Here is a 21147-nt window from a genome sequence, read left to right as displayed (position 1 = left end):
CTGGTATTCCCAAAAAGGATTTTAAGTTTAGAAATCTGATGAAACCAATTACCCTGTTCTGTGTAGCTAGACTCAGGATATGCCTTCTGCTGTCAGATGGAGGGCTTCCCCCAATTCCACTGTATCTGTGGAAACATATCTGTGGAAACTCCCCCCTGAAAAGAACACTGGCTGGGAAAGTTGTATCATTGTGAGTCAAGACCACAGGCTCCCAGCTTTCTGGTGTAGACACATGATCTGACCCACAGCCTGTCAGCCGAGGTTGGAGAGCTCAAGGTCTGAGGCCATGAGGTGATTTGTTCAGGACATTGATGGCAAGAGTCCTAACCCAGCCCAGTGCCCTAATGCAAGGCTTCCCTACTGCTATGCTGGGATACTAATTCCCTTATCCCTGGGGGCAGCTGAGGTCCCTGATTGGTCACCTCTGATTGGGATTAGTTCTACCATTTATCCCATGTGCTGTACAAATAGTATTATTTTCTAGGTGTGCCCTAATATGAAAAATGGTTGTGAGTCTGTGTTATGCTGTTTCTTTGGGTTCCTTCCTTACCCACCCTGTCTGAGCAGCAGCTCCTATTGAGTACTGACAAGTTTAGGGATGCTGCAGCTATTGGAGCTTCTCTATTAATACCAGAATGAGAACCTATCTCTGGTCTGATAAAGCCATAGTCTGTGTTTTGGTCCCAACTAGATTACTACCCAAGCTCAGTTTCGCACAAATTAGTATTCTGGCCAGTACTGGCCTTTGCTTAGATAGAGACGGGAGGCAGAGGGCTTTAAGAGCTTTGGAAGGATAGCCGTCTGCCCTTGTGTTTGTACCCTCATTTTTCTCTTTGCTGACTTATTACAAACTTGAAACAGAGTCCAAAGGTTCTGATGCCAGAAAAAACCCTGGATATCCCTTAGGAGGAGGCTCTCAGGGCCTAAGGGTGGGGTTGTATGACAGAGCCTGTCCCTACCATGGGTCCTCCTCTCACATTTCCCTGGTGATGACTGATGGCTTGGGGTTTTGCTGTAAGTGTAGCATTGATGTGGGAGCTAAGCTAAGCTGGGTGCTAGTGGTCTAAGAGGCTTTGAGGGCCTCCTTTGACACAGAAAGGGGCTGGGAAAAACTTGGACTAAATATCAAGTTCCAAATGGCCATGGTGGAAATTTTTTTCCCAGCCCTGGGGATTGTGGTGAATTAGTTCGGGCTGGAATAGGACATGGGGGAGGGAAAGGACCCTTGACAGCAGCTGGTCAGAGGAACCCCTTGCTCAGAGACCCCACTGAGAAGACCTTAGGAGCCTCATTCCCTTGACCTTCCCATATGACCCTGCCTTAGACTGGGAGAAGTGTGTGGGGTGGAGGCATAGGACTGACGGAGTGGACTTCTTGTCATTTGGGAATGTTTTCTTTGCTCAGAGGGAGTTTCAGCTTTTTTTCTTTTTTGTCTTAAAGTAGTACTCATTCCCTGAGAAAAGTATGGGTGATTTAGAAAGGAGAAAAGATTAGAGATTTATATTGAAGAAAAACATCCACATTTTCTCTAGTTCCTTTACCAAATGGAGCCAATGCGTTTTAAAACTTTTCATATTTTTCTCTGCATAAGGTTTTGTACAGTGTTGTAATATTGCTATGTATTTTTAATCCAGTCTGGGGTGGTGTTTTGTTTGTTTGTTTTGGGGGGGGGGTTGGCTTTGTTATTTCACTAGTTTTCCCAAGCTAGTCATTGTAAACATTTTTAAATGCTTGTACAGTGGTGCCTCAAGTGAATGTACCATTGTGTACTTAACTGTTCTATTGTTGGACATTTAAGTTGTTTGCTTCTGTTTGCCATCATAAACAATGCTGTGATGAACATCTTGGTGTACAAAACCTTTTCAATATTTAGAGTTTTCCTTAGGATAGAAATCCAAAATTGAACTCGCTAGGTGGTAGGATATAAAATTTTTCAGGTCCTAAATACACATTGCCAAATGTTTTTTAGAAAGGGAGTAATGCATGTGAGTATCCTCAAAGGGAGGGAGGAGGATTGAGAAAAGCTTCTTTTCTCCTGATTATGACAATAAGACATGTTTGATAGACAATAAGACATGTTTGATAAGCAAATTTAGAAGTTAAAACATAACAAGTATAAACTGTGTAGAAAAGAATAAAGAAAAGAATTAAGGGGCACCTGAGTGGCTCAGTGGGTTAAGCGTCCAACTTCGGCTCAGGTCATAATCTCACAGTCTGTGAGTTCGGGCCCTGCGACGGGCTCTGTGCTGACAGCTCAGAGCCTGGAGCCTGCTTCAGATTCTGTGTCTCCCTCTCTCTCTGCCCCTCCCCCACTCACACTCTGTCTCTGTCTCTCAAAAATGAATAAATGTTAAAAAAAATTTTTTTTAATAAAAAAAATTAAAATCACCTGTAATCTCACCGTCTACTATTAACATTGTGATGTACTTATATATATTTTAACAATTGGGATTATACTATGAAAATTGTTTTGTAAACTGATTTTTATTTTACTATCTTAGGCATTTTCTCCTTTGTTTAAACATTCTTTAGTATTAATAATTTCATGGCTGGATAGTGTTCCATAGTACAGTACTTTCTTACTGCTTTATCTTATATTTTGCTTTTTTGCTACTATAAATAACACTGTGAGGACTATCCTGTGCATAAATATTTGTGTGCATCTCTGATTATTTAGGATAAATTGCTAGAAGTGTAATTATTGGGTCAAAGGGAATATGCTTTTTAAGGTCCTTTGAGAAATATGCTTCTAAAAAAGTTGTACTAGTTAGCTTTTTCACTGATAGCGTGCATCTCTCCCTTTCTTTGTAAGCTAAACATTACTGGATGTTTAATATTTTTAAAACTTTGCCAATTTCATTCATGAGAAATGGTGTCTTGTTTTACTTTGCATTTTTCTTTCAACATTTCGTCATAAGTGTTTTGGCCATCTTTTTGTGACCTTTGCTCTCTGTTGGGGATTTATTACATATACATATTTCTATGTAATAAATGTATACATTTCCACATTTTTATTATCTAACTTTTTCACATATGAAAGAGCATATTATGTAAGATTAAAATAATAAAAAAAAATGGACACTGGTGTATCTACTGTGGAGTTCTTGGAATTGCTTCCTGTCCCTTAATTTCTTCTCCCTGCTATTTTATCTGGGACGAAGAAACCCTTAGCTCGGGACTTGTTGGGTCTGGTACAAGTCTGCAGCTGGGACGGTCCAGGTGGCAGGCACACCAGTGTTTCAGAGCTCTGTCTGTGGGGAAACAACTGCTACAGCTGGTGAGAACAGGAACTGGTCATGGTGGAAATAGCTAATCTTCAGTGAAGTGAAAAAAGAAGCCAAGGTGGAAAGGAAATGAGACCACAGATCCTCCCCTGCCCCTGAGGTCGCCTGGGAAGGCTGGTTGGAGCCAGGGCCCTGGTTCTGTGGTCAAGACCGGAGTTCCGCCCCAGAACTGACTGCGGCGGGCCCCGGGGACAGCAGCACTGGCTGCCTGAAGTTGGTGTGTTAACTGGTCGGCCAGGCTGGTCACCTCCTTTCTGGGGAAGCATTTTTCCCAAGTCTGAGCTGAGCTGAAGCAGTGCCAGGGAAAGGCCGGGGGTTCATTCCAGTTCGGAAATGCACTTCAGAGAAGAGGAAGGACCTTTTCCTTTGAAGATAAGAGAGGGTGCTGTCTCCACACAGCCCTCTCACCCCCAGCTCTTTGCTGGGTACTTTAGGGCTCCCCCTTTGGATAGCACCAGTTGGGAATTTAAGGGGTTTCTGTCATCCCTGAAGAAGTGTGTTGCAGAATAGAGATGAGATGAACAGCTAGAATTCCTGGGTTCCCAGTTCCAGTCTCTCTTTTGCCTCCCTCAGCAAAGCCACATCTTTGTATGTTGTTTTCCTTCCACAAGGGAGAATGAATCACCCAAGAAAGATGTGGAGCTGTCAAGCTGCCTCTCTGTCCTTGAGATGCTCTGGTTTTCTTTCCCTCCCACCCTGCTCTCTACTCTTTTTATCTTTCAGAATCCTCCTCTTTCCAGATTCTCTCACCTTTTCTGTCTTTCATCCCCTCGCAACAAAGTTGTGGGTTGGGAGTTTCTGTGTGGGGTAGGAGAGGAACTGGATAGGGGTTTTTGGAAGTACCTTTCCCCTCACCCCCAGATTTACTAATTTGCATATTTCTCTCAGTTTATGAAGTACTCTGAGATCCTTAATGTGTTGCAAATAATGTTCAGCACCACAAAGGGCTGGCAGAATTATTTACATGATGAATTTTGCCAGTAGAGGAAGGGTTTAGGCTGTTTACAATGTGATGGCTCAGTTCTTGTCCTTATCTCTTCCTCCTATCCCCTCCTCATCTCTTACCACCTTCCCAACCCCATCCAGAGTTGGGCTGGTAGCCTTGCCTCTGGTTCCCTAGAAGCATTAACAGAGCTGGCATACTCTTTTTTCCCTACTTGCTCATTGACCCAAGTCTAGACTAGAGAATGCCATACCCTCCTCCAGTCGCCCAGTGCTTCTTGAAGTAGGAGCTAGGGATGAGCCTTGTGTTTGGTACTTCAGGAGATGGTTATCTTGTTTTAAGAACTGCTTACCTGAAGCTTAGAGTAGAGTTAGTTTCTGCTCAGTTTTTACAGGCTTCCTAGCAGGGAGCTGGGAAGCCAATCCCTAGATCTTCCCAAGTGTTTCTCATGAAACTTTTTAAAAAGCATCTATTCTGGGTGGAAGTAGCTGGTTTGAGACTTTTGCTGGCTCTTGCTGATTATTGGAAAGGAAGAGCATCAGTTTTGGAATCAGAAAACTTTTTGTTTTTCAAGTTTTTATTTAAATTCCAGTCACTTAACATACGGTGTGGAGTCAGAAGACATAGGTTCTGATCCCACTTTATTTATTTTTTAAATGTTTATTTATTTTGAGAGAGAGGGAGTGCACTTGCATGCATGCAGAGTGGGGGAGAGCAGAGAGAGAGAGAGACAGAGAGAATCCCAAGCAGTCAGCACTGTCAGCACAGAGCCTGACTCTGGGCTTGATCCCATGAACTGTGAGATCATGACCTGAGCCAAGATCAAGAGTTGGACGCTTAACCAACTGAGTCACCCAGGCACCCCTCTGATCCTACTTTATAGCTTTTTTCCCTCAGCTGAATGACCTGAAGCTGAAAGCCTGTAACATTTCTGAGCAAATTTCATTCTTTATGAAATGGGTAATGATAATACCTACCTTACAGGGTTTGATGGCTATTTACAGTAGAAAACATAGTAAAAATACTTTGTAACCTATAACGGTTCTACCAGGAAATGTTTGTGTCATATACATTGCCCACTACACCAACTTCTGTTCCCAATAAATAAAAGTGGTTGTCAAGTGTGGGAGGTGTGATCCCAGAAGGGAGTTTTTGGAAACAAGTGGGGATATTTTGGTTATCACACTAACTGGGTGGTGCTATTGGCACTTAGTGCCTGAGGGTCAGGGATGGTAACTATCCTACAGTGTTTGGGTCAGTCAAGCACAGTAAAGAATGATCCTGTCCACATGTTGATAGCACCCCCACTGAGAATCCTCATCTACTAATCTGTACCTCCATTGCCTTGTGTCTCACTTGGGGATGAAGCTTCAGGTGCAGCGAAAGTGAAGGCACAACCATAGTTTTTGGTACTTTCTTGATTTTCCCTGTTATGCCCTCAGGCAAGAAGTGGACTTCTTTTGTGACTTCTGTCTTTAGGTTTAAGGTCTGATTCCCTGATGCCCTCTGTGCTTTGGGCCCTACCCTAAAACTTACCAAGGAGCAGTGTGGGGTATGCATACTCCACTGCTGACCTTTACCCACCCCAGATAGCTCCTTAAGCCAGGGTAAAAATTCTTTTAGGTTGGGAATATGTATGAGAGATCTTTCAGCAATGCTTCTGAATCTTTTGGGTAACAGGCCCTGTTTCGAATCTGATTAGACGTGTGACCCCTGGTTCTCCCTGCCCTAATGCATATGTGCACACACAATATTTTGGGGGGTTAAAGCTTATTCTTGGATCTGCTTAGGAATCTCTGGCTTTGAGCCTAGAGTAATGGGAAGGTAGAGCTGAGTGAGTACAAGATACAAGTACTCTTGATGTTTTGTAAGGAGAAGCCCTGGTTATCAGGTCAGATGAAATGACGTCTCTTGGTGGTGGTTCCAAACAAGAGAGCTTGATCAAACTTGGCTGACTCCCATTCAGAGGGAGATATTCTGGCCCCTGGACATTTTGACTTAATTTTGATTAAGGACACTGTGTGGTGGGGTCTGGCCCTTTTGAGCTATACCCTCAACCTCCAGGAACATCTAGGTAGGGATGACAGGATGTACTTTGATAAACCAGGGGAACCAGTGGCATCCTTGCAGGGAGACCCAAAGGTTAGCTCATATCCTGTGTTTGGAGGTAGTGCCATATAGGCCTAAATTCTCTGGGAATACCCAGGCAGTCGGCTTCCCAGGGTGTGCCTGAGAGGGAACTGTGAACAACCAGTCTCTAGCAGTTAAATCCTCTTGCTTTCTACCTTACAACAGCTATTGCTACTGCTACTACTAAAAGACTTTTAAATGACCTGTATGTTTTTTGGCTGCTTGGAATATTTCATAGTAAAATCTCTGAAGAAAAATTCAGATCTTTTAGGGGCCTTATTATGAAAAAAAGTTTTTTTTTAAGACAGCATTAAAAACATTTTCTGGGTAGAGTCTCCCATCTCATCCTTATAGGAATAGATCAGTTTCTGGTTTCCACCAAATGCCTCAATTTAACTTGCATAGGTTAAGGAAAGAGAATTAACATTTGTTGGGTATATGCCACATGTTTTACATGCGTTATGTCAGTTAACTTGTCAACAACTCTGTGGGGCATTTATTTCACTTCTATTTTACAGGTGATGAAACCAAGGCTCAGAGCAGTTAACTAACCTGGAGAAGGTCTCTACTTAAATGTCATTTACTTAGAGAGGCCTTCAGCAAAAATTTTTAGTTAGTTTTTTTTTGTTGTTGTTCATGTTGAAGGACTGCTAGAAATACAACTTTTAAAAAATGCTTAATTTTTGATTGTATACATAGATTTGTTTAATGCATAGAAACATGTCTGGAAGGATACAAATAGAGCTAAGAAGAGTGGTTATCTCTGGGATGGAAGGGGGAACCATATTGGAAGGAACAGGAAAGTCAAAGGGAATTTAATTTACCTTTATCTACAGTGTTTACATTTTTTACAAGGAGAATGTACTTATGTGTTACTTATGTAATTAAAAGTTCAAGGAAAGGAAAAAAATTCTTAATCTCACTAGAAGTCAAGAAAATGAACATTTAAAATATACACTTTTTATACTAATCATCTAGCGAAATTTTAGAGATTGATAATGTCTGTGGTTGTCTTTAATAGTACAATAATACACTATTAATGGTAGGGTAACTTAGTAGAGGCATTTTAGAGGGCATTTTATAGTGTCTATCAATTTCAAATGTGCATACCCTTTAACCAGGCCATCTTCTAGGAAACCATCCTACAGAACTGTTTACACATGTACATGAAGGTACATGTAAAGAATCCTCAGGGCTGCATTGTTTAACAGTAAAAAACTGGGAACAACCCAATGGTCTATTTTGTGGTCAAATCTGTTTCTCTTCCATTCACCTAGTTACTTAAGGCAAATGCTGGGAGTCATCCTTAATTTTTTCCTTCTCCCTTTCCCATACCCTATCAGCAAGCCCTGCTGATTCCATTTCTAAAAATATGGCTCAGATCTACCCATTCTATCTCTACTGCCACTGCCTCAGTCCAAGCAATATCAGCTCTTACTTGTATCATATCCAACCAACTGGCCTCCCAACTTCCCCTATTGCCCCTTTCTCCATCCCCCTATTCATTCTTCATAAAGCAGCCAAATTTAAAGTCTAAATCACATAGCATCTTTCCCCTGCTTAAAACCTTTAATGGCTTCCTTTTGTACAATAGAAAAAAAGCAAACTTCTGGCATTGGCCCTTAAGATTTGTACATTGTTTGGTCCTGCTGACCTCTTTGACCTCGCTCACCCTCCTGTTTACCAAGCTCCATGTTAGCCTTCTTTCATTTCAGTACAAGCGCCTTTCTGTCTCAGGGCCTTTGCACAAGCTGTTTCCTCTTCTGGACTGCCTCTGGATCTCCAAATGACTTGATCCAGCGTATACTTCAGGTCTCAGTTAAAAAACAAAAATACCGCCTATTATAAAAAAAAAAAAAACACCTCTCAGAGAGGCTTCCTTCACTTATTATTCTCTATCTTAGCATCTTACTAATTTTTTGTATTGTTTTTTTATTTTTAAATTATTTGTTGATTACTTTTTATTATCTGTCTCCTGAGCCTGTTGACTCCATGAGGGTGGAGACTATGTATGCTTATCACTGTACAGCCAAATAACTGGCCCTGGGTAGGCACTCAGTAAATGGCTGTGGCTGATGGGAATCTCCAAGCTGTGTGTGTTTGTGTGTAAATATAATCATCTAAAAGAGCAATTAAAGAAGACTGTGTATAATGCTTTATAAGTTGCATATGTTTATATGTAAACATATAGAAAAAAGGCCTGGAAGAGTCAACACCAAACTGTCAATTGTGGTGACCCTTGGAGGGGAATGGATAGAGTTGGAGGCTGAACAGTGACTTATTTTTTGTTCTGTAAGCTTTTGATTTGATTGAAAAAAAATTTTTTTTTATAATATGTACTTGTGCATTTATTCCTCCTCTGAGGCAAAAGGGGGAAAAATAGGGGAGGAGTACTCAACTTTTATTGCAAAGTAGAAAGCTCCTCCTTCTTATTCTCTGCACTAAGCAAAAGAAGAGCGTAAGAGAAAGGACACCCGTGGGGTCAGCAACCGGCCGCACCCCATTCCCTGCCCTGTGCTGAGCTGGCACTAGTTTTTAGAGTAGAAAGAATCCAGGAGATGCTCTTCTGCCCTGAGGCTGTATTTTAAATTCTTTAATGCCATCATGATCTTGGTCTCTAGATGTAGCCAGCTTGTGTATTTTTAGCCTCTTTTATTTCTAGGACAGTGAAAGCTGCAGCTCCAGCCTTAGCAGAGCTGTAGCAGGTGAAATCAGCAAAGAGAATAAATGTGAGCCCTGGACTTCACTGCAGCTAAGTTTCTCAAAGTCAAGTCAGTTTAGCAGCCCTGACCCCCAGGGAAGCCACATTCTCTAGATTCTTGTCTCCCAGGAATACAGATTGCTAATCATGTTCATAGCTAACATTTCCTGAGTGCTGATGGGGTGCCAGGCACGGTGCAAAGCTCTCCACACATCATCTCATTTAGTCATCACAATTGTATGAAATAGTTATTATTATCTCCATTTTATAGATGAGGAAGCTGAGGACCAGGGAGGCTCACTTAGGATCACACAGTTAGTAAGTGATAAAGTCAGGATTTGAATCCAAGCAGCCTGACTCCAAGCCCATGTTCTAAACTATGGTTTTCTTCTCTTTCCAGAGTCAGCCCCTTGTCCTCAGTGCTGCTTTGGAGGGGATTGTGTAGATTAAGGCAGAATATAAGGGAAATTCCAGAACAAGTTTTCCTCTGCTAAGAGGTGTGGTGGGAAGATTTGGACTTGGGAATCAGCTAGACTTATCCCACCAGGACATGGGCTATTCAAGTGTTTGGTTTTGGTTTTCGTTTTTGGGGGGATTTTTGCTTTGTTTTTTACTCACTATGTGCCAGCGATATCATTGGGTATACGCTGGTGGTGAAAAAACAAGTATCACCTCTGCCTTCGTGGAATTTAGAGGGAAAGACAGATATTAAGCAAATAAATACTTAATTGCAAATTATGATAATGTGCTTAGAGGCAAAGAACAAGTCGTTAGGAGAGTGCATAACAAAGACTCCCCCTAAATGAAGGCCAAAAATGACGTTGGAAGTTGAAGAGAGATTTTCTGCTTTCATTTCATTTTTCTGCCTTTCTTGACTTATTAAGAAAATGTGTCTTGGGTGCCTGCTATAAACATAGCACTTTCCTGAGTACTTCAGAGAATTCCAAAGAAATAGAAGACAATGATCACTATCCAAGTTGGAGAGACAAAATATATACTTAGAACTGTACTTTGAATAAGTGTGTGTCATCAGATTGTCTACAAGACTCTTTGTGTACCTCAGTTGTCTTATCCATAACATGTGCATCTGGTCACATGCATTTGTGAAGGCCAAATGAGATCGTGAGGTGATGGGGTCACACAGTTACAAGTACAGAAGGATTGGAGAGTTAGGGAAGGATCGGTGTGGCAGAGGATTGCTAACCAGGCAGTACTCTAAGAAGGACAGGGACTTCCAGTCAGGTCAAAAGGTGACAGGTGTGGATCAGGAGTTAGGAGGCTGTTCTAGGCCAGAGCAGATGGGAGGAGATTAAAGAGATTAAAGAGGAAGAACGAGCTAGCCATGTGAGGGGCAGCCAGGAGCTCTGCTGCTGGGACAGAGGAGCCTAGTTACAGACAGAGGCTGAGCTTGGATCAGGATGGATGATGGGCAGTTCACAGAGTTTTGTCGGAAGAGTCCCTGATTGGTGGAAAAGGCTGTGGAGGCCTTCTTGCCTAGGCTTTCAGTGGGGAATAGAGATTAGTTGGTAAGTGGTTCATAGCCATTCATGGGTTTGCTCTTTAAACTGAACGATTGAAATATAGGAGAAATGGATGGTGACTCAGTCCTTATAGGTTACAAAATCAGAATAATTTCATGTAAGTATCACTGGATAGAGGATGATCCATATGTTACCCCTGAACTGCAGAAGTCCAAAAATTTAGAAGATTCCATTTCTAGTCACCAGGTTTTGGGCATTCTTTCCTTTGCCAAATCTCTCTTACCTTCTTTTAGTATGAAATCTTATCTTGCACTAAATAATTTATATTATTAACAATGTCTTGTTCACAGTAAGTGCTCAATAAATGTAGCTCATTGTATAGTAACAGTATCTAGTGTTTGTGAGCCGCTTTCTACCTCCTAGTGTTTTCTTGCACACTATTGGGGTGGAAGGTAGAAGGATGGTACCATACCCTCTTCCAGCTAGTCATCCAGGCCGGATGCCTGGGAGTCACTCTAGGCTACTGTTCCTCTCACTTTCTCTCCATATGTACTGCCAGGCCATAGTTGGTCCTCATCAGTTACCTGGTCTGTTGTAACAGATTCCTTAGTGGTCTCTCAACCCCAGTCTTGCAGACCTACCTGCCCTGACCCCTCACATAGCCATATGTAAAGACCTCGGGGAAGGGTTTTCTAGGAAGAGAGAACAATCTGTGCAAAACCAGAGAGTGGGAAACAGTTCTGCACAGTTGAGGACCTGCAGGAACATCAGATTGGTTTACAAGAATGCTGGAGAGAGGTGAGCAGGGCCTAGGTCACGGGGGACCTTGTCAGCCTTGGTAAGGAGTCTGGATATCAATTGTAGAGGGAGTGACCTGATCTGCTTTATAATGTTAAGAGTTCACTATGGCTGTTGTGTGGAGAGAATCTGGCTCCCCTCTGGGCAGCGTGGTGGCCTGAGTGATACCAGGCTCCTCACTCGACTTTGCCCAGCAGAGTGATCATGCCCTCTGTCCTTTCAGGTTTGACTGGTGCCCAGTCCTCACTCCTATACCCGCCCTCAGGCAAGAAAGGGCAGTGCCTGTGCTAAGCTGGCCTCAGTGTTTGGCGTGCCTGCCAGTGGCCTGAGCCTATAATTTGGCGGGTTGGCTGGTTACAAAAATAAAAAGTGCGACCTATAACTAAAGCTGAGTGGATTCAGTAAAGAGGGAGCTTTTAATTTGCAGAGGTCCTGGGCTGTATTTAAGTGGAGGAGAAATGTGTCTCCTCCCTAGGAGCTGCTCCATTTTCTCCCTTTAGTACCTGCTCTGGGGAGGGTTGGGGTTTGGGGGTCTGGGGGGTGAGCTGTGCAAAACTTTAGGGGGATATTTGGAAGGGATGTAAGTGTCCAACAACAGGTTTGATGGGGCTTCCTGCAAAGTCAATATTATTCAGTCTTCTTATGTAGCCCACTGGGATAGAAGTAGAGTTTTTAAGCGATTTATTTGTTTATTCATTCATTCAGTCAGTCAGTCAGTCATTCAACAAAGTTTATTGAGTGCTCTGTATCTTAGACACTAGGGATACCATAGTAAATGAGAGAGACAAACTTGCCTGGCAGAGTTCATGCTGTTGGGGTGAACAATAAACAAATGTATAGGTATGCAGTGTAATGTTAGGTAGCAGTAAGTGCCATGGAGAAAAAGAAGGTAAGAAGAGTTATAGGGGCAATATTTTAGATAAGGTGGCAAGGCACTTTTGGGGGATGAGGTATAAGAGAAAGTGAAGGACTACTTTCTGTAGGCTCTGGATCCCAGCTCCTGAGGGAGTGTGTCTCAAGAAGGGGGCTCCCTCTGGCAGCACAGCGAGTCTGGACAAGGGTCAGATTAGCATTCATCTGGAGGCACAGCTGGTTCCTAGCCCCAGTGGGTCCCTGTCAGAGCCTGTGGTCGTCTCTTTCCCCAATCCACTTGTCAGAGCGGTTCGCAGGGCTGGGCAGGGTCTTCACTGATTATAAATAGTTACTTGTCTTTCAAGAGCTCCTCAGGCCTGATTCTCAAGATTTCCTCAAGTCATTCTGTGTGTTCTTAGCCAATGGAAGAATAAGAAATCTGACCTAGGAAACTGCAGGGAGTTCAGGGATTCCTTTTGCCTGCTCAGCCAGGCCTTTTGCAAGAGCTTTTGGGCTCAATGAATCTGGATTTGAACCCTGGTTCTGCCAGTTATTATCTCTGTGACCTTGGGCCAGGGCCTTAACTTCCTTGAGCCTTAGTTTCTTTATATAATCAGGATAATAATACTTAACTTCTAGGGATTTTGTGAGGATTAAATAACATATGTAAAGGATCCAGGGCAGTGTCTGGGATACTGGGTGCTTAATAAATTTTAAGTAGAAATATTCTAAGACCACTAACCTCATAAAGTAAGGGATTTAGTATTAAGGAGCCCAATAAGAATATTCAAGAAGTATGAATTATTGTTGATGGGTAGGGATTGGTTTTATGTACCTCAAGTGGTAAAATCACTGAACTGCCCACCACACGGTAGCCACCTTGCTTTACCACTTGATGACGTTGGCCTTGTCGTGACCTATCCAAAGGCCTTAGGATCTCCAGGAACTGGCATAGCCCTTGACCTGCCCTTTAGCACATTTAATTTCTTATACAGCCATGGAAGGATCAGACTTTAAGAGCCTTCTGGACTGGGGCATTTAGCAAGGCCAGAACAGTTAGCATAAGCCTGCCCAGGTCCAGACGTGTGCTCCTGGGACAGTACTGAACCCTGGGGTGGTAGGGGCCACTCTTATGTGGGTTCATTTGTAGATTGGAGATCACATACTCCCCTCCCCTCAGTGGCAGCCTTAGAGTGAGGCCCATACAATGTTCTAGAATGGATGGATGAGAGCTAACTGGGGAAGAGTGTCTTTGTTTAAACCTTCTGTGTCCAGAATATGCTTGAGCCCCTTACTTTGGACAGGCTTCTCGTTTGTGGTTGTGGTTATTTTGTTTTTACTCACTGCTCAGCGGAATGAGCATCACACAAGCACTCATTATCCTCAGGCCCTGGCAGTCAGGGCACTTGGTGAATCCCTTGTAAAGTGCTCACGTCTGCAGATTATTTTCCAATGCATCTGGCATGAGTTCCAGAATGATGGTCCAATAGCAGCTATTACTCGCTCCCTTTGGGTTGGCTAATTACTGCTGGCATCATGGGTGACTAAGGAAGTAAGAATCTGTGCTTTTATGGGACAACTGGTCCTGGTGAGCTCCCAAGGCATTTACTTGTCATTTCCCCAGAATATTCTTGTTAAAAGTTTTGAGCATAAGCTCAGGAGGTGTGAGGGGTAGCCAGCTAGACAGTGTCTAGTGGCATTTGGCTTCTCCATTGATTCTTTCCAAGAATTGTAAAGAAATCATCTAGGACCTGTTGCTGCAGATGCCCAGGAAAATATCAAGATGGTGTCATAACATTATAAAAATACTACCAGCTGCTTCCGATTGTCTTGGAAGCAAGAGGGCAGGCAGCTTAGTCCATCCTTATTCTGTGGCAAGGCAGGCAAAGATTCCCGTCAGTGCTCTGGAGGGCCTCTGAGGCTGTGAACTGAGAATGGTTAAGGTGTCATCTTCCCTGCCCAGAGAGGGGAGAAGGACACAATGCTAGCCCTCAGAGATTTGCTGAGTGCAGCCTAGCCTTCATTCACTCAGTAAGCATTTATTGAGCACTTAAAATTATGTTAAGTGTTAAGAAAAGTAAAGATGACTAAGACCATGTCTGCCCCCAGGAGTTCAGTCTAGAGGGGGAGACAAACACACTAAACATATAATTGCAGTATACGGCTTGGGAAGTGCAATGGTATAGATAATGCAGGAGCATCTGGGGAGCACAGAGGAGAGGTGGGGCTCAGGGAATGCTGCCTGTGGGAGGAAATCTATGCTGGCTAAAGGGATAATTAGGAGTTGGAGAGAAGTGTAGGAGAGAAAGCATTCTAGGTAGAGGAGACAGCATGAACAGAGGCAGCATAGTGAGGCAGAGCAGATAGGTTGAGAATCCTCATGCAGCCACTTGAAGTCATTGAATTGTAAGGTGTCAGGCAGAGTGGTGGGAAAGAAGACAAGAGTCGTAAGGAGGTTTTGAATGCCGTGCGGAAGGGACTATACTTCCTACTTTTTGTACAGAGTGGCATGGTCAGATTTTGAGTTGTGGGTAGGTCAGTCTGGCAGCCATGGGTGGGAATCAGAATTGGAGGTGGGCCGCCGAGTGGGAGGCCTTGGTAGTGGAGTGATGGCAGTGGGTCTGAACCACGGCTGGTATGTGTGATGGAGACCGTGGGACAGACTCGATAGATAGTTACCAAAATTAAATTTGGGGGACTTGGGGTGCCTGGGTGGCTCAGTTGGTTGAGTGTCTGACTCTTGATTTTGGCCCAGGTCGTGATCTTAGGGTTGTGGGATCAAGCCCCAGGTCAGGCTCTGTGCTGGGCATGGTGCCTGCTTGAGATTCTCTCCCTCCCTCTCTCCCTACCCACCTCCCCACAAATTGAGTGGACTTGACAATTGATTAGATTTGACATTAGGAAGATGGAGATGAGGAACAAGGGAGGAATTCAGGATGGCACCGGGTTTCTAGCTTGCTAGGTTAGCTAGATGGAGGTTCCACTGGTTAAGAACATAGGAGAGAACATAACATAGAAGGAAAAGTGATAAGGCCAGTGTGAGACACATGAAGTTGAAGAGCCTGTGGAAGTCCAGGTGGAATGTCTAATGGACTGTTGGATATTTAAAGCTGAAACTCAAAGGAGAAGTCTAGGATGGAAATAAGTATTTGACAGTCATCTGTGTCTACTGGTCAAGTAAAATTGGGCCTGAAACATTTTCATGCCTTTCTCTGTATCCCCACAGACAGCACAGCCCTTTAAGTGACTGGGAGGGACAACAACTAGGACATATTCACTATCACAAGGAGAGGACAGACTCGCTAGGAAGAGTGGTTAGTTGAAGGGGCCAAAAATAGAGATTTGTGGTAGAAATCAGACCTCAGGTTTGCACACTACTGGTTTAACCTGAGGAAGTCAGGAGACAATGGGGAAGTGATTTGAGATAAGGTGGAACACTAAAGTCAGCTTAGCAAAATCTCCAGAAAGTTAGAGGAATTGTTCCAGATCACTCAGCAGGGTGCCTTAGTCAGTGACGCATTTGTGTCTCCCTGAATTCTGGTCCCAGCTTTCCTGTGAATCCCCTGGGTGACCGATGGTGTCTCGGTCTTATCTTTCAAAGGGGAGTGTGTGCAACTGCTTTAACCTAGAGAATTAAGAAACGTATAAATAGATATATTAACCTATACTGTTCCACTCTATATAGTCTCACTTTTATGTATTTAAAAAATTTGTTTTAAATTTATTTTTTAATGTTTATTAGTTTTTGAGAGATAGAGAGATGGACAGAACACAAGCAGGGGAGGGGCAGAGAGAGAGAGGGAGACACAGAATCTGAAGCAGGCTCCAGGCTCCAAGCCTGTCAGCACAGAGCCCGATGCGGGTCTCGAACCCACAAGCCATGAGATCATGACCTGAGCCGAAATTGGATACTCAACTGACTGAGCACCCTGGTGCCCCCCACTTTTATGTATTATAAAGCTATGAAATTGTATTTTGAATGGGTGCTTAGAAGTTAACTCCTGGAGCTGCTCATCCCAATTACTGTTTACAGAGCTCTTCTCCCGTGCCAGGCACCATGCAAAATCCTTTTCATTTATTCATTCATCCCTTCATTTAATTCTTATAAGAAGTAGATACTATAATCTACATTATTTATAGGTGAAGAAACTTAGGTTCAAAGAAATTTAATAACTTTTCCACTGTCTCATAAAAAGTACCAGGATTCCATCTAGGTCGTCCCCGATTTCAAAGTCCACGCTGTTATCTGTAGCACTCTGAGTGTTTATTTATATTTTAAATGTTCATGTATATATTTAGAGAGGGGGAAAGGGGCAGAGACAGAGAGGGAGAGAGATCCCAAGCAGGCTCTGTGCTGCCAGGGTAGATAGAGCCCGATGCGGAGCTTGATCCCACGAACCGTGAGGTCGTGACCTGAGCTGGAATCAAGAGTCGGATGCTTAACTGACCGAGCCACCCAGGTGCTCCAATAGCACTCTGAATGTTTTAAATGCCATTCATATATGAGGGAACTGTCACCACGTGGTATCCAAGAACGCAGTTCCTTTGTCTCTTTGCGCTGTGTGGTCTCCTTCTTACTCTGAGACAGAAGTCTTGAACTTTAGGCGTCTGGCACACATACCTTGTTTAGCTGGTTTTAGCCCAGTCACGCTGGCCAGGGAAGCAGTGTTTAATAATCAACCAAAGCCAGTCAGACAAATCCAAGTGGACCTTCCCAAGTTAGAATGGAGATTTATATTTATTCATTTTTTTGGTAAAGAGATGGCAAGACATGGTAGAAAAAGCCATCCTGGCAAAAGTTATGTTGGAGGCCACATATCTGGATTGGAATCTGAGTTTTGCCATGTTCTGTGTGATCTTCAGCCAGTTGGTTTCAGCTTCTTAATTCTCTCACCAATTAAACAGGCATCACATTTACCTCCAGTGGTTATTGAAGGCGGTAAGGGAGATTATGTGAGAAAAGTGCCTGGCATGCAAGAGGTGCTCAGTAACATTCTCCTCCCCATCTGTGGCCCTGAGTGAATATGGCAGTTAGGATGCCAGACATCTCAAGAAGCAGAGAAGATTCAGGATCTCTTTGGGTCATGGGGTGGGAACTCTCAGAAAGCTTCTGAGAGATGCTGTGTTTTGTTTGTGTGTGTGTGTGTGTGTGTGTGTGTGTGTTTTCCTAGCTGGACAGTCAAATGATATGTAAAAAATCTGGGGCACTCAAAGGTACAATTGGGGTGTGGGCATCTACGGCACCTCTGTCAAGCTCTGGCCTTAAAGGCATTAGGGGGACAATGTTGGGAAGACAGCTTCGATCAAGAACATACCGGAGTCGTTATTGTTCCTCTTCCCCGAAGCACTGAGGACAGACCCCCATTTGAGAGCAATTGAGAAAGCAAGGAGAGACAGAAGACTTGTAGTGCCTCTCCCCAGCTCATAGGACTTGTGACAGATGTGTGCCCTTGTTGGGCCTCAGTTTATCCTTCCATAAAGCAGGAGTCATGCCCCTCCCACATACAGTCTGGAAGTAGGAAGGGATTCATTAAGTTTTATGGTTTGGTAATAAGCTCCTGGATTTATAATGAGACTCCTGGAAAGCCGGAGCCGGGTCCGTCGCCAGTGTACTGGGTGAGATGGAGTGCTGCCCCCAGCTGGCCTCCGCTGTCCACGTGGGTGGCCCACCGTACCTATTAAACTTGTTCTGGGTGCCACACATTTTTGTTTAGGAAAAGCGTGTTCAAAGCAAAGTCCATGCCCTCATGGAGCTTACAATGTAGTTTGGGAAATAACACAAAATGTGAAAGGTGAATAACAATATGAGAGAGAAGTAGTTTTTCCATGACATCTTGTAGTTGAAGGATCTAGTACAGTACCTGGCCTAGGGTAGATGTTTATCAATTGCAATTTTCCCTTTCTTTGTAAATATGTAGGAGTTATCACAAAGGAACACATGTCTTCCAGTTGGCACAGTGTGTGATAACATAGGGGGCACTAGAGTTGTTGAAGGTGTGACTGAATATGATTGTCAATAGGAGGTGAAGGGCAAAAAACCTCAAGGAAGTTCAGACGAAGGAGTGTGAAATCTGGGTGGTTTGGGGGAGGTTCCATGAGGAAGGTTGATTGTATTGATCCTGAAGGATGCGTACAATTTGAAAAGGCACAGAGAAGGGCTAATGTAACTCATTGTCTCATTGTGTGAAGTTACAAACTCAGGCTTTGGAGTCAGACCTGGGTCCAGATCCCAGCCCCACCACATACTTGCTCTGTGAACTGGGGCAAGTTCCACAGCCCTTCCAAGCCTTTGCTAACTCGCCTATAAAATGGGAATAATGCAGGGTGCCTGGGTGGCTCATTTGGTTGAGGGTTGACTCTTGGTTTTGGCTCAGGTCATGATTTCATGTTTCGTGAGCCTGCATCGGGCTCCATGCTGACAGTGTGGAGCCTGCTTGGGATTCCCCACCCCCCCCCCCCCTGCTCACTTGCTCTCTGCCCCTCCCCTGCTCACTCTCCTCTCAAAATATTTTTTTTTTTAATGGGAAAAATGCTAGTTCCAACTTCATAGAGTTGTTGTGAGACTTAAGTGAGATAATTCATATATAGTTCTTACCACAGTTCTGTGAACTGAGCCACAGTTCTGGCTTTTGTCATTATTACTGTTTTCATTTTAATAGTAGTATCATTATTATCCTATTCATAGCCACCTACTTACCTTAGCTCCTAAGACCCTTTATGTTCTGGCTGTTCCCTGCCTACTATAATTTCCTCCTATACACCCTCATTTCATTATGGCAAATCACTTAGGGACTTCTGGACTTTTTATGATGTTTTGTGCTTCCAGGTCATGGAGATGCTGTTTCCTTGCCTAGAATGTCACCATCTTCCCCTCTTTCATTGCCTTTTCCTGAGTCCTTCCTGCTTGATGTTTAAGACTAAATCCTATAGGATTTCTTCCAGGAAACCTTCCTTGGTCACTCTCTCCAGTTAGATGTTGCCTCCCTGGGCTCCTACAGCCCATGTGCAGCTTTTCACAGTAGTGCTGCCTACACTCACCCTCGTTTGCTTATCTACCTTGCCCTTTGGATGTAAACTTCCTGAATATAGGGATCCTGCCCTATTTATTTTTATATTCCCAGCTCCTAGCTTAGTGCTTGGCCTATAGTTGTTTTCCAGCTAAATGTTGAATAAAAAACCCAAACAAACAAACCAGCCAACAAACAAAAAACGTAACTAGCATTATATGTAACATTTACTATCTAGGTTCTGATTTAAATGCTTTACATATGTTAACTTATTTAATCATCATAGCAACCCTATGAAGTAGATACTATTTTTACCTCCATTTTATAGATGAGGAATCTGCATCTCATAGAGATTAAATAATTCTCTCAAGGCCACATAACTGGTAAGTGGTAGAACCAGGATTCATGCCAGGACAGTGTGGCTCATCATTCACTGCTTTAACCATGCTCTGAGGTTGTGATAGGATATTTATTGGATGTCCAAGAAAGGGTGAGGAGACATTAGCCATAAATCACAGCTCTATGAATACATTTTTAAAGGCATTAGTAAATGTGTGGAGACACTGTTGGGGTGGTGGTGGGTAAACTTCCCACTTTCACTTATGAAAGATTTGCTAGAAAAGGTGGGATTTCGCCTGTTCTTAATAGAAGAAGAGGCTTGGCTGACAGTTTGGAATGATCTCTCTAGGGTGTCATGGAGCAGAACACTTAAATCTAGGAAGAAGAGGAGTATATGTATGGGGAAATTGAAGTTGCCCAGTCTTTATAGAGCACCTACTACAGTGGTAAACAACCTGGTAGTGATCCCTCTGGTGGTGATCCCTGTGCTCAGGAGCCTGTGGTCTAGCAGGCTGTAAGAAGATGAGTCTAATTATAGAGAAAGGCAGGGAAATGACTCAGATTTATGACATGAACTGAAAGACAGAGTTTAAACTCAGCATGAGGAGTGGGAGCTTGCTGAGAGAGCTGCAGCATCTAAAGAAAGTGATTTGTGTTACAGTAGATGAGGCAGATTATAGGAGAGAGAACCCGGAAGTAGAAAGGGCAGTAGTGAGAAGTTGGATAATCCCCTCCAAAAATTACCAAGGGCCAAAAAAGAAGTTGGTGGTAGAGAGGTAGTAGCAGGATCAGTTACTTATTAAGCACCTGCACATGATTCAAAAAAGGAAAAGGCAGGGTGCCTGGGTGGCTCAGTTGGTTAAGCATTGGACTCTTGATGTCGGCTCAGGTCGTGATCTCATGGTCATGGGATGGGGCGCTGCACTGGGCTTTGCACTGAGTGTGGAACCTGCTTGGAATTCTCTCTCTGGCTCTCCCTTGCTCACGCTCTCTCTCTCTCAAAATAAATAAATAAACATTTAAAAAAAAAACAAAAAAGGAAAAGGCATAATGCCTACCCTCAAGAAATTCATGTTCTAGTTGTGAGTAGAGGAAACACACACATGAAAGACACTATATGGAACACATTTAATTTGTGCTGAGGTCCATATCAGTGACCAGGTATTTTCTTTCTTGTTGCTTCACCCATCTGGACTTCATTTCCAAGGTCACGTCATGGTCCAGAGTAGTTGTTGAAGTTCTAACCATTACCTCTGCATTTCAACCAGCTGGAAGCAGAAAGGAGAAAAGAAGAGTATGCTCCCTCCTTTTAATGACAGCTCTCAGGAATCATACACACTACTTCTGTTTATGTCCCACAGGTCACATAGCTATACCTAAATGCAAAGGAAGATGAGAAATATATCAATGCTGGGCTGCCAACTGCTCAACTGAAATTTGGAGATTCATTACTAAGGAACATGAGGAGAAGAAGTTGGGGCATAGCAAGCAGGTCTCTGCCATGTCATTTTTCACATATGATTATGCTTTGGAGCTCAGAAGAGGGGCTGATTATTTTAGGCTGGGTGGTCACGGAGCTGATGGATTTTGAGTCAGTAAGAGGTAGGGATTC

General features: G+C 43.4%; 2 protein-coding genes across 7 annotated transcripts in view; one reads left to right on the top strand and one right to left on the bottom strand.

Annotated features, from left to right (window-relative positions):
* Positions 1 to 21147, bottom strand: part of PRPF40B (pre-mRNA processing factor 40 homolog B) — a 221127-nt gene that overhangs the window by 148912 nt on the left and 51068 nt on the right. The gene's annotated exons all lie outside the window — the stretch shown is intronic.
* FMNL3 (formin like 3) overlaps positions 1 to 21147 on the top strand; it is a 54092-nt gene that overhangs the window by 3232 nt on the left and 29713 nt on the right. Inside the window, exon 1 of one of the 6 annotated variants that reach the window (XM_053226204.1) lies at positions 19417 to 21027. The exons of the other annotated variants lie outside the window; for them this stretch is intronic. The gene's annotated coding sequence lies outside the window, so the exon portion shown is untranslated. Of the gene's footprint in view, positions 1 to 19416; positions 21028 to 21147 lie in introns of those variants that run through there. 6 annotated transcript variants of the gene reach the window in all.

Source organism: Acinonyx jubatus, chromosome B4 (genome assembly GCF_027475565.1).
Source record: "Acinonyx jubatus isolate Ajub_Pintada_27869175 chromosome B4, VMU_Ajub_asm_v1.0, whole genome shotgun sequence".
Classification (NCBI taxonomy): Eukaryota; Metazoa; Chordata; class Mammalia; order Carnivora; family Felidae; genus Acinonyx; species Acinonyx jubatus.
The sequence above is the reverse complement of the archived record's forward strand: the minus strand, read 5'-3'. Positions and strand labels throughout refer to the sequence as shown.